The sequence below is a fragment of the Orbicella faveolata genome, unplaced genomic scaffold, assembly GCF_042242905.1.
Source record: "Orbicella faveolata isolate gen_17 unplaced genomic scaffold, um_ofav_v1 contig_27, whole genome shotgun sequence".
Lineage (NCBI taxonomy): Eukaryota > Metazoa > Cnidaria > Anthozoa > Scleractinia > Merulinidae > Orbicella > Orbicella faveolata.
In genome coordinates, this window is record NW_028301555.1 from 2,679,352 (window position 1) to 2,692,018 (window position 12,667).

The window sequence follows — 12,667 nt, forward strand, 5'->3', positions numbered from 1 at the left end:
CAGTCGTTCGTTTCTGTTATCGTTTTTTTTTTTTTAATTTTTTTTTGTCTACTGCTTTATATTCATTCATCATTGTAATTGTTACTTATGGTGTTCTTTACAGGCTAACGACAAATAGTCAGCAGAAGCCGCGACCATATCGTTCAAGGTCGGCCTTGGAGAAGCCTTGAAATGTTTACACACGGGGACAACTTGCAGGGGCACTTTAATTCCCTTTGTGACTTGCTCCACCATCAGTACACACGAGAGGACCGCACAATCAAACATTCGTTGCGACACAACATATTTTGACGAAAATGGGTAGCTCATACGAGGGGACGAGGTCCTGGTGACTTAGAGCCCTAGAGTTAGTCTTGTTTTGCAAGAGCGTTTCGACTTAACCTTAATTTGTATTTATAGTGTGCACACGTTTTGCGTATCATGCAAGGCAGAGATTGCACGCCATGCGCTCGCTTGAAACTGACGAAATTAACTACGCTGCTAAGTGCATGATTTAGTAGCGGCGGCGGATCCTCCCAGCTTCCGGGGAGCCGCCGAGCATTTGATTGACGGTAGCGAAAAACGCATTTGTCGGTTGAACTTTGGATGTTAGAGTCCGCATGTTATTGAAAGGCGCAGTATTACTGCGCCTTTCAATAACATGCGGACTCTAACAGTGACCACATCAAGTTTAATGAAGCTGTACTAAAACAGAAACTCCAGAATAACAGCATATCGCTACTGTCACTGAAAGCTAAAGGCCTAAAGCTGAAAAACTAGCTTCTATTCATAGTAAATTGTTCTGAACCTCCACCTGCAGATGGCATGGTGCACGCCCAAAACAGTTGGCAGAGACGAAAATATTTGACATACTTAGAGGTGACAGAAACGATTTCACAAAAGTCAAAACAACTCGTTTAACTATTAAAAACGCCGCGGTTATCCCTAATTGTCATCTTATAAATTGGAAGTGGCAAGCCTATTCAAAAGATCTCAATACGTGATTACTTTCTGTTTGTTTGCAAAGCCACTTGCCGGACTGTATTTTTGTTACACCAGAGAAGAGCTGACAGGAACGCTACACTGTAACTGCGTTGTTATTGTTTTGTTATCAAAAACATAGCAACAGTAGTTTTTATGTTTCCATTTGCTACGTATTTTAGAGATTTTTATGAATATTTGTGCCCTTTCGTGTAAAGCCCAAATCTAAGGAAATCTAAGAAGAAATTCTTTTTTTCAATTTTGACGTCAACACTTCATTCCATGCAGTCTTACGTCGACAAAAGACCCCGATATATCAACATTCTAACATGGCTCCGAGGCTTTCAGGACAAACAAACTTCTATATTTGGTAATGTTTTCTTCGTATCCAAGTCTCTTTCAGGAATTGATGGGCAAAAAAAACTTAAAAGATTTGCAATTTTGTCCCGTAAGTCTCGGAGCCATGTGTCTCCAGTCCATCACTACACCTTCAGTGAGGGGGTAGGGAGGAGGGGGGGGGGGGGCTTAAGAAAATATTACAGAGAATTATACAGAATTTGACCACCCATAGAATAAAAACCACGGGAAACACCTAGCAATATCAGCTTATCATAACCAAAGCAAAGATATTTTAGTTATGAAGCACCATGAACCCTTTCCAGACCCCTCGTGTAAGCTCGTGTGAACATCTCTTAATTCTCCTATACTCCTAATTCACTCCACATCGCCAACCTCTCCCCCCCCCCCCCCCCCCCCCCCCCTCCACCTTCCTTACCCTGCAGGATTTCCTGTGTCTGGTTTGATTTAGGCTCGGCACTTTTCCCACTCACTTTTTCCGCTTTAGATCTTTCTCGAGTAAATCACAGAAGCCGCTTAGCACATGGCGACCACACAAGGAAATCGGCGAAAACATCAGTCAAAGCGTACGTTATCCATGTTGCAATGCTTGCTCTCACTTTTACCAATCTCAGGGCTCTCTATAGCGCGGTTGTATAGTACTCTTACAAACAGAATTATGGTTTCGCTTTGAAGCTTAGGACGTTTCCGCAATAGAGTGGTAATACAAGCGGGAAGCTTCGTACAGTTGGCAACATACAAGCTCACTCAGTGGCATAAATAATTTTCTTGAATTTTCACACTGACCTCAGTTCCTTGCAGAAGCTTGAGCTAAAACAGAGTAATACTCAGTCGTAAAGAACAGCTCCATCCACTCTGAACACAAAGTTGACTCTAATCACTCTGTTCTTTGGCGAAATCTCAAGCGCTAACTTGCCGCCGGAATATAGACGAGTGCACGCTGTTGACAAGCATGGTGAAATGTGACACCAAGAAACCTCGAGCGGTATTCGTTTCCAGGAAAACCAGGGTTTCTCAAATGACCACTTCGACCATGTCACGCAATATCAACCATTTTTGTAATTTTTCGTAACAAACAAAATTCCACCTCCACAGATAAACCTATCATGCCAAGTATAATAGTTAGTAAACATACGACGTTTCATAAGAATCCGTTACAAAATGATGGCAATATAGAACCCCAAAGTTGCCGATTTTTTCTTTTTTTTTTTTTTTTTTTCAAAGAAATGTATGCCAGGGGATAAGGGCCCCTTGGCATACATTTCTATGTAAAAATTGGCAAGTTTGGATTCCCATATTTTCGTGAGTTTAAAACGGATTCTTATAAAACTTAGCATATTTACTAAATTCGGCATGATCAATCCAGGGTGGGGCTATTTTTTTGTTGTTCGAATGAAAACTCGGAAAAGCGTGACACGCTGAAATGGTCCGTCTCCAACTGATTTGCGGTCATCAACGTGAGTGCGAGCAGTTTTTATTATTTGCGAAATAAAGAGGACCATCGCACACCGAGCAAGCATTCCGTAATTTCTGCTCCTCGGATTCATAGTTTGAAGTTCATGTGTAGCTTCATACTTGAAAAAAAAAAAAGAAACAAAAGAAAAGGCGTTGAGAAAAAAAATAACCAAATCATTTTTCGTGAGATATATCAGTTATATTTTTCGTGAGATATATCAGACAGTTAGTTCTAAAAACACAACTGGATAATTTGTACGCGTATGCCGATCGTGTTCTCGTTTTACATGTACAGGTAAAGGATCTAATCTGCTCGTCTTCACTTCCGCTTAATGATCACCTAGAAAATGGGAAGTTTTAGGTAAGTGGCGGAACTGAAGTTGTTGTTTTTAATTTGTCCTTGACGGATTGTGTCCTGCGTTATGACAAAAAGGAATCGTAAACCAATGCAAAAATCTCTATATATTAGTTCTTCTTTTAGCGTTCAGTTTTGTCACCACGCAGATAATTCATTGCGCCAATCCTAAAGGAGTTAAGATGAATTAACGACTCTTCGAGACAAAAAAATAAAAAATGCAATGACCAATCATTTATTAGTCTTGCTTTGTCATAATTAAAAAAAAAATGCAATCTACCTGCTTCCCTAACCACTTGAAAGAGTCTGTGATATAATATAACATAATATAAGCGCAGTTTAATTTGCTTCCGGCAGCAACCGTCATGTTATAGCAGTGACACCTGTGTTCCTATAACAACCTGTCATTTTCTCTGGAAGGAGGCATGGTACGTTAATTTGGAAAATAAACAATGTTTTTTTTGTTTTTTTTTTTTGTTTTTCTGGGTTTTTTTTCTGTTTGTTTGTTTGTTTGTTTTTTTTGAGTCATTTGCCTTTATTTAGCTGTCCTTTTGAAGGACTCTCTAACATAACAATCACCCTATCGAAAGCTTTTGTTCTAATATTGCCCTCTTTGCGACAGCCTGTTTCTAATTCCTGTTTCTAAAGCCAATCTTAACCAGTTAAAAACAAGTTCCTGGAACTAAGGATAACAGATGTGGAAAGGTTTAGGCTTATTCAATGTCGAACTTTTCTTACTATTTCAGCTTTCAAGTCAGAAACCCAGTTATTGAGAGGCTATCCGCAAGAATCATTCATTGCCGCTCACATTTTAGTTGGTTTCATGCCTGTATACTACTAAGCAAATGAAATAAACGAAATGGGAGAAGGTTCACAGCTTGTACACCCATTAAAAAATGTCAAACAATCTAACTGTCCACCTGTTGGGTATTTCGACATTTTCTCAAAACATAGATATTTGCGTGGCATGTACATGTTTTGATTATAAGTCAATTACCTGTATACGACTAGAGGAACTTGATTTAAAAATAGATGATTAGTAGAAAATTTCTGTGTTTGGCCGCGTGGCCTAATGGATAAGGCGTCCGACTTCGGATCGGAAGATTGAGGGTTCGAGTCCCTTCGTGGTCGATACCTTTTTTTTTTCATTTTTTGCCTCGAAGAGTCGTTAACTCATCTTTACTCCTTTAGGGTTGGCGCAATAATTTTACTGTTTGGTGACCAAATTAATCGCTAAAAGAAAACTGATATAAAACTGAAATTCATTTTGTCGTTATTATAAGCAGGGTTGATATTTTCGGTTACCTGAAAAATCCCGTTAAGTCCATTAAACAAGCGTACTATACAAATAAGAGAGTGAATGGCAAATTTTGATATTTACGAATTTATTTTGATGCGAGTTGTAAAACAACCGATATTGGAACTCTTGAAATCGAAGATTACCTCAAAATATTTGTTTATCAGCTTCACCTAACTCCTTGCATTTGAGTAGCGCGTAAAGCCAATTGTTTATCACCGAAGCTTTAAAATGATAAGCCCAAAAGCATGAAGAACAAGGGTGACTGAAAGTGGAACAGATTCAGAGATGAAGCAGAGATGATGGATTGAACAATCAGATTACGAAAAGACTCTGAAAGCCTAGTCAAGTAAAATTCCCCTCAGAATAATGTCATATTCTGTCTTCCATAGGAACTCGCAGGGGAAGGGTCTGGGGGGGGGGGCGTGGCGGGGGGAGCTTTAGGCCCCCCTTTTTCAGTAAAGAGATAAATAAGTAAAACAAAAAATAAAGTAATAAAAGACCTACACCATTCTTCAGGAGTGAATTATTGTTCTTTGGGGGAAACTTCAATAAACGTGGACAATTACTGGATGCCAAGCACAAATGAACACCTTGGATTTTTTTTTTCTTTTAGGTTTTTTCAGGCAAAATCTAGAATCCGGTACAGCAGCTTCTCCATCACCTACTACCTAAGGCAAGAATGTCAGTTGTTACTGGTAAACTGTTTCTTTGTGTCCTAGAGAAGATGAGAACGATAAAATTTCGAATCGTCCTTCGATGCAATATTACCACTAAGAACTCGGCCGGCGGCAGAACTGACGCTATAAAGGAGAACGCGTACACCAAGGACAATGGAGAACAGTCATACTCTATGAAAAGACTGGACCTTTACAGGCAAAAATGCTTTGAATCAATTCACTCATTGGCTAATGCTTTCATTACTAGCAAAAGCAGGATTTTATGAAAGTGAACCTTAAGGCCGCCGGATAATAAAAACCTTTAAATGTCGAAAGATATCGTATTCGAGCGCTGGAAATTTGTAATTGTCTAGCAATACGCTTAGCAATTAAAAAAACAAAACATTTCCTCTCATTTTACATGACTTTTAAAAAATAAAAAAAATTAAACAATTTAATGGTTTTTAACGAGAGAAAATGACAAGAGAAAATTTAATTGTTCTGCTTTCAGAATTACTGACTTCACTGTTACTTACGGGCGCTATCTTAATTCTAATTTAGAAGCGAAGAACTGGGTACAAGGTTATTCAAACTTCGCTCGTTCCCAGTTTACCCAACCTTTTTCAATCCATTCGACGATTAACATTTTTTGGGGAAGAAAGCACTTTAAAAAAACAACGCTGATATTGAGTTCTAAAAAGGAAAATATTTCTTTTCATTTTGAAGAAATAACATTTTTTTGCTTGTTATTATATAAGTTCTAGCGATCTAAAAATATAAGCATCCTTAAATGTGCCCGCCACGCTTATGTATCTGTGGAAGTTTCTCACTTCTTTAATTTTTTTTTCCAATCCAGACTGTGTCACTTGTTGGCTTCGGAGTCAATTGTAGCAGGTGGGATAATTGTTTTTCGTGACAGTTCTTTTTTCCAATGCAACTCAAGTGGGCGAACATTGGGTACTTATAAATCCTTTCGGTGTCGAGCGAGTTCTAGTAAGAAAAAAAAAACAGAGTACTTTGGATCACGTGGCGTTGTATCACCTATACAAAGAAATGAATGTCAAAAGGTCAAAAGTTAGCACTGCCTCTTAGTTGCAACCAAATTCTCATATTCTGGCCGTCATAAGCCATATAATGCAAACCAAAAGTAGAATTCCCAAGCATCAATAAGTTGTTTTCTTGAAAGCTGAAAGCCACTTTCCAAACTGCAGCAGGGAGGAAAACATGTGCTTGATTGTTAGAAATTTACCAGCAAAGATGAAGTCACCTGAGAATGGTGATTGCAAGAAATGAAAGACTGATCAAAAGTTTGGGCAAGACTTTAAGAAGTAATAAACTCTTCCACAAAATGTACTTATCAACTGCCGTTATATAAATAGTTGTACTTACACATTAACTAAAGACTTCCATTTGAAACTGTCAAAGTTTCAAAAAAAAGTTCACTGTAGCCTCATAGTATAGCACCGCTTCTTTTGATTATCGCAGGCGGGGGAACTAAATTACGAGAAAGACTTGAGGAACACTCGACTGCTGGTAAAATTATAGGTTGTACTCATTAACAACTCTCGCTGACATCAAACGGGTACTCTCATTTCAGTTTTGCGAAACTCATTGAAATCTGTACCACTGTGAGTTTTCACATCAGCAGCAGAAAAATTGGCTGTTTTATTCACTTGTTTGACGCTTAATTTGAAAGAAAGATAGTTAAACGCAACATGTCTGAAGATAAATGCTGTAAACGAGGTATGGCTTGCCACCGCGTAATTCTGACAATGTTGTATCGCTAATAGTTTGCAAAAACAGCTACCTAAGTTGAACCTCAAGTGCTCCAGAAACTTCTGTTACTCCTGTATGTGTTTGCTATTTATAACGAACACTTCTCGTATACCTATTTCCGTGACATCATGGCTCGTTCTGCTAGAGTTGAGACTAAACCCTACCCCTGACCCCACCCCATCTCCCCTATGTAGACACTGGACTGACTTGCTGGGCTTTGACTGTTGGGAATTCATCGCAATACTTATACGAATGTACCACAATGCTGTCATTTTTCACACTAGTAAGAATATTTCGAAAACCTTTTCAACACTCTGATGGAACCCGTAAGACATGTGTCAAATTGGGCAGAATCCGTTCCCAGTCAAAACTTACAATAGACTCTAAGCACATGTTTTAAGGCTGCAAAGAAACGATTAAGTCTTAACAAAAGGACTATAAGCACATGGAATATGTGTTTTAAGGTTGTGAATGCACGCTGAAAACAAAGTAATGTTTTAACAGCTGTTTGATATTTCGAGTTCAGCCACCAGCACTGGAGATCTCGTGGATTTGCGCTTTGGTCAACTTTGCATCCTTCAAGGCTTTGGTGTCTGCCATTTGCGCACTACATCAAATGCAAAACGTTTATAAACATGAGTGTCGCTATATGATTAACTCAATAGTCTAAGACTAATCATTTTAAGGAAAACGCCAAAAAGAAGTGTACTGTGATAAAGAAATCAAAAAGGTGACAATAAATCAAAACGAAACAATAAGGGCTAAGACTAGAGAACATTAAAAACGGCACATTACGATGGAAAAAAACTAGCTTAATCAGTTTTGAGATCCAAAATCCATCACTTTCGTAAGGTTATCGTTCTGACAATACGATTGAAGCTAAAACTACATTTTACACCATATACAGGTAGGGCACCCCTGCTGCAAAGTTGCCCTCGGAAAGCTACGGGTAACTATACTTGAATTCACAAGCATAACCTCGCTTCTTCCACATTTTCAACTGGAAAAAAATCAGAACTTAATTCTCTTCTTACGCCATAAATTAGAGCAGGAGAATCAGTTGCACGAAGCAAGAGATTGGACATTTTTGCCGCAAAATCCCTCGAGGAAAGCAAAAGGTAGCCGGATGCGAAAGCTGTCCGTTCAACCTACCCGTAAAATGATGTGCCAAGAAACCGGCTTTACTCGAAGAACATAAGCTAGGAGATGTGCCTGTCTGTAGAATGATTGGACTAGACATTCAACGCCAGACTGACGCCTAGGACCTTATTTTTCAACCGTAGAAGATTGACACAGCCATAAGACGAAAATCTGAATTGGTTTTATCAAGATTCCAGAGTCTGATTTAAAATCTAGAGATCTCAGGGCACCAAAGCAAAACGGGATGCCTTAATTCAATATAGAAACCATTCTCCATCCGTTACGCTGGCCGACACGTGTCCCTTCTAGCGTTTAATACCGGTAAGACCACAAGAATAGAATGAAACCTTAGTAGAGAACTCATTATCGTAGTGTTCATTGTGATCTATTTAAATGCTAAGTTCCTGGCTTAAAAGACTGTCTGTGTATCATTGGTAAAATACCTTCTACCTGCTTAAATGAAACCGTATCAAATTGGCCCAGCTATTGTTGTAAGAAGATACCAAAGCAGATATCAAACCTCTGTTTTAAAGCTTCATTTTTCAGTGAAGGCATTGGCAAATCGTAATTAGCGCAAACAAAAGGTCATTGTATAAAGAAAACAAAAGAGAAATCGATGTATTTGACACGAGCTTATTGTACATCCGAAGTTGAGAATTCAGTTGAATAAACGTAGAGGTTTCTTTTGAAATGCAAACATATGCTCCTATATTAAGTGCGCTATTGCAGTCGATGATAAAATTTGGGATGCAGTCTTGAAAAATAGCATCCGGATTTAGAGAATAAGCCTTCTATCCTATTGCATATATCTCGGCAGACATCTCGCCAAAACAAATAACAAATCAACATGTGAATTAAACAAACAGTGTTGAAAGTAATCTTCTTGAAATTCCTTTTTATGTTTACCCCCGATGCTTTTAACATAGTTCAAATCCCTTAAGAGATTTGATGTGTGAATCTAGGGCTAATCGAACACAGCTTATTTCAAGCTGCTAATTAACGTATTACATGCCTTTGTCGAAGCCAGTTGACACCACAATGGGCGGAGAAAGGAGGAGTCCTGAAGTGGTGGTCAAAAATTAACCCTTTCATTACCAAAAATGCAAATTTGAGAAACAAGAACGACTCAAATCATTTTTCTCAAAATATCGACTAATGAGAAGCACCACACAGAAGCACTGTTCAACAGCTTTCGTTTGAATGGTCACACGCTTGGGTTTAATTCCTAGACTTAACCTCCTTAATTGAATTGCCTGAGATTTCAGGGATTGAGCTGATTGAGCCATGGATTGAACAACATGAATGTAGAAGCTTTTAATCCTTTGTGTCGCCAAAAGAAAAGATACGACGCCATGAAGTCTCGAGAAAATTAAAATGATCTTGACGTCGAACAACATAAATATTCAGGCAGGAAACTGTTGTATTAAATGAATGGGACAATGAAAATAACCGTGATATACGTTCGACCTCTTCAGCAAGAAGCACAGACCCTTTTGTTTATTATTGTTATTGTTTTATCTCTTTTATACAATCAAATGGAAACGAAAATTAGCATTCGAGGCTTAGATTAAGCAAGTAATTAGCGTTTTAAGTTAAGTGACTTTCATTCAAATGTTAATTTATACTGTGGCTATATTTTGAAGTAAAAGTTGTCAGTTAAAAATGATGTTTACACCTATATGCATTGAACTTTGTTTACGACAAGACGCCGTTTCATTGCTAAAATACACCATAACTGATATTGACTCTGTGAGATAACTAGCTTTGTTTCATCTTATCTCAAGTCTCAAATAAAACGTCCATTTAGCACAGAATGTAATGAAGTGGTGTTTTATTTAAGGGCATGAAACTTTGTACTGATGCCATCTGAGTGTTAATATTTAAGTTCGTTGGCCCTCGGCGAAGTTGTTCTCTCTTCACGGGAGGTTGCTGGTTTGAGTAACAAAAATCTACTCGGCAAAGAAAAAAGGAAACAAAACCATATCATGATGTAACAGTCCACTTCCTACGCTTCGAATACTACCTTTAAACAAACTGCATTCCGTTCTTAAAGGGTAACATTAACCTTTGGGCAATGATTCACAATGAAAGGTACGTAGACCATTTTATTATGTCAGTAAACATCGCTTGGACCGACGTGTGCTGTTTAAATTGCTTGACAAGTCGGCGGCTGAACGCAAAGATTTTATCTCAATGAAATGACAACGAACGCTCCATATTTAATTGTGAGCTAATAATTGAGGGCGGAGATCGCTTCTGCAAACGAAAGATTTTGCCGCAATTCTGAATTAACTGCTTAAAGCTACTCTTACAATCAGTAAATTTGTACCAATCTAAAAACAGCGATAAGATTGAATCATCGGGGACAAACCTTCAACTAACCAAATTGACAATATTCAGTCAATGTTAATGGCCTTAAGAGAACTAAACAGTTCAATTGCGCCCCTGAAAAACTAATCAGTTAGTGTTGCACAAAATATCAAGATAATTTCAGTTCCTATGGATCAGGTTAAAGCCTCTGCGTTGAGACGCAAGCGCAGCTATAAAACTAATCACGAAGATCTATTCCTTGAAATGTTAAAACCATTTTCATCCTTTGCTTTTAGTTGCACTATCACAGTTTTTATTTTTGATTTCATTAGAGACTCACTGAATTCTTTGGCACTTGGACCATTTCAAAAATCAAGTTCTTCAAAGTTATATTCCAACGCGTTCCTTTTAGAGGAGCACACCCAAGATTATCATATTACAGTTCCGTTCAGTAGCCTTTATTTGAATGAACATTTGAGTTTCATCCACAGACAAAAAATGTCCTCCAGGCACTTTTATTTGAATGGCCTTCTTGAAGGGTTTTTTCGAGAAATTAGAACATTAGAAAAACGTGGCATAGCATAATAAACACTACCACAAGGACATATTCATCAACAACTTTCGTTTTAATTGTTTCACAAAAGATTTTCAAGAAGCACCTTACACAACATTGCAAATTCGCACAATACTAATGATACCGTACTCATTAACAGCTTTCAATGGTCAAAGTTAAAAGTTTACCGTCAGACCCCATCTAAGAAACAGTATCACAATTGTGCAGTCATCAACAGCTTTAAGAATGCGAATCAGTAAACTTCGTATATATTACTTATTATCTTACACGTCCAAATGTCATAGTTCACTAAAGAATCTTATCAGAGCCTTTAAAGCAACAGTTTTGTTTCGAACAGAAACAATTTCGAACGTTAGTACGCCTTATCCCTGTGTAACAAACGGCATGAAAATACTAATAGCCTTCATTTAATGAATAATCACACCCTAAGGTTTCCTCGGCCACAGACCCGACTGAAAGTGACAAACACCTTGCCACAGCATAATAAACAAACAGTGCTACGCAATGGCTTCCATTTAAACGATGGCCCTCTCGGGTTTCCTGCACAGAATCATGGATGAGACACAAATTGTTCCACAACATCGTAAATAATGTTACTTCGAGTATAATAGACATGACCTCGCAATCAGAGCTCTTCTAAACATAACCTTCAATTTCAATGAAAAACCAGTAAAAAGTCTAGAGCAATTTGCCAAGCAAAATCCGTAATTCTACATGAAAGTATCTTTCATCTGAATACATGTACCTGCTTTCTACGCTTTCAAATTCAAAAGCTAGAAACCCCATATACCGTCATAATGAACGTATCACCACATTGGCTTTAATGACCCCTTCAGTTACAAACTCGAACGTTAAAGCCCGACCTTAAAAAGCACTGAATAGACGATTCGACTGAGGCCTTGAGCAACTGTTGTTCTTTCATTTCCAAACTTTCGCCGATCTATGGCATCGTCAGGACTGTGAAATGTCGTAGATCGGTAAAACTTGGAATTAAAAGAACAACAGTAGCTGAAAGGACTCGGTCAAATCCTCTATTTGACCACCCACCTTGCTGCTGAAGGACAACTTCGAACGTTATAAAACGGCAGTGTTCAATAGCTTTTACGTATAACGGTAACGCAAAAGGGCTCTAACCACGCACTAAGAAAACTAAAATCAGATTAAAATTAAAACAGCTTTACGAGGCATCGGTAACAGTGCCATATAAAAGTAATGCTTGACTTCGTCTAGTTTTCATAAGTATAGTAACCTACAGCGTTTCATTCGCAGACTCAGATATTTTAAACACTTTGTAGAGTAAAGAGAAAACGAATGAAACTGACGCTCACTGGCCATGATAGGAACGTAATCGAAGCAGCACTCCAGGGATATCATGCCATATTACGATCATCATTGCGCACTAAACAGTACCACAAGAAGGAAATGACTAACGTGTTTAATTCATGGAACATGTTTAACAAAATAAGTATCTTCTAAAGTGGTATGCAGACATACAGGCTTAAAAGAACGAGTCTCCTTGCGTCGTAATAAGCTACTTATCAAAAGTTGTTGTACGATCTTTTGTCGTATGGCTGACTCTAACATGAAATCCCAAAAAATAATTTAAAGCAGTTTATATCTGAGTGATCAGACTAAAGTTTTAGTAGTCAGATATATGTAATACTTTTTAGTCCGCCTTTTTCCAATAAGACAGTGGAGGAAGATTAGGAGGAAGGCAAAACAAAACAAAACTGGCGACAAAACAAAATTAATCAAGAGAATTTTTGCACCGTACCACGAAAAAA

At 38.1% G+C, this 12,667-nt stretch overlaps 1 non-coding gene across 1 annotated transcript; it reads left to right on the forward strand.

Moving 5' to 3' along the window:
- The first annotated feature begins 4,185 nt into the window (after positions 1 to 4,185).
- Positions 4,186 to 4,258, forward strand: Trnar-ucg (transfer RNA arginine (anticodon UCG)). Its single transcript has one exon. It is a non-coding gene; the product is annotated as a tRNA-Arg (tRNA).
- The last annotated feature ends 8,409 nt before the right edge of the window (positions 4,259 to 12,667 follow it).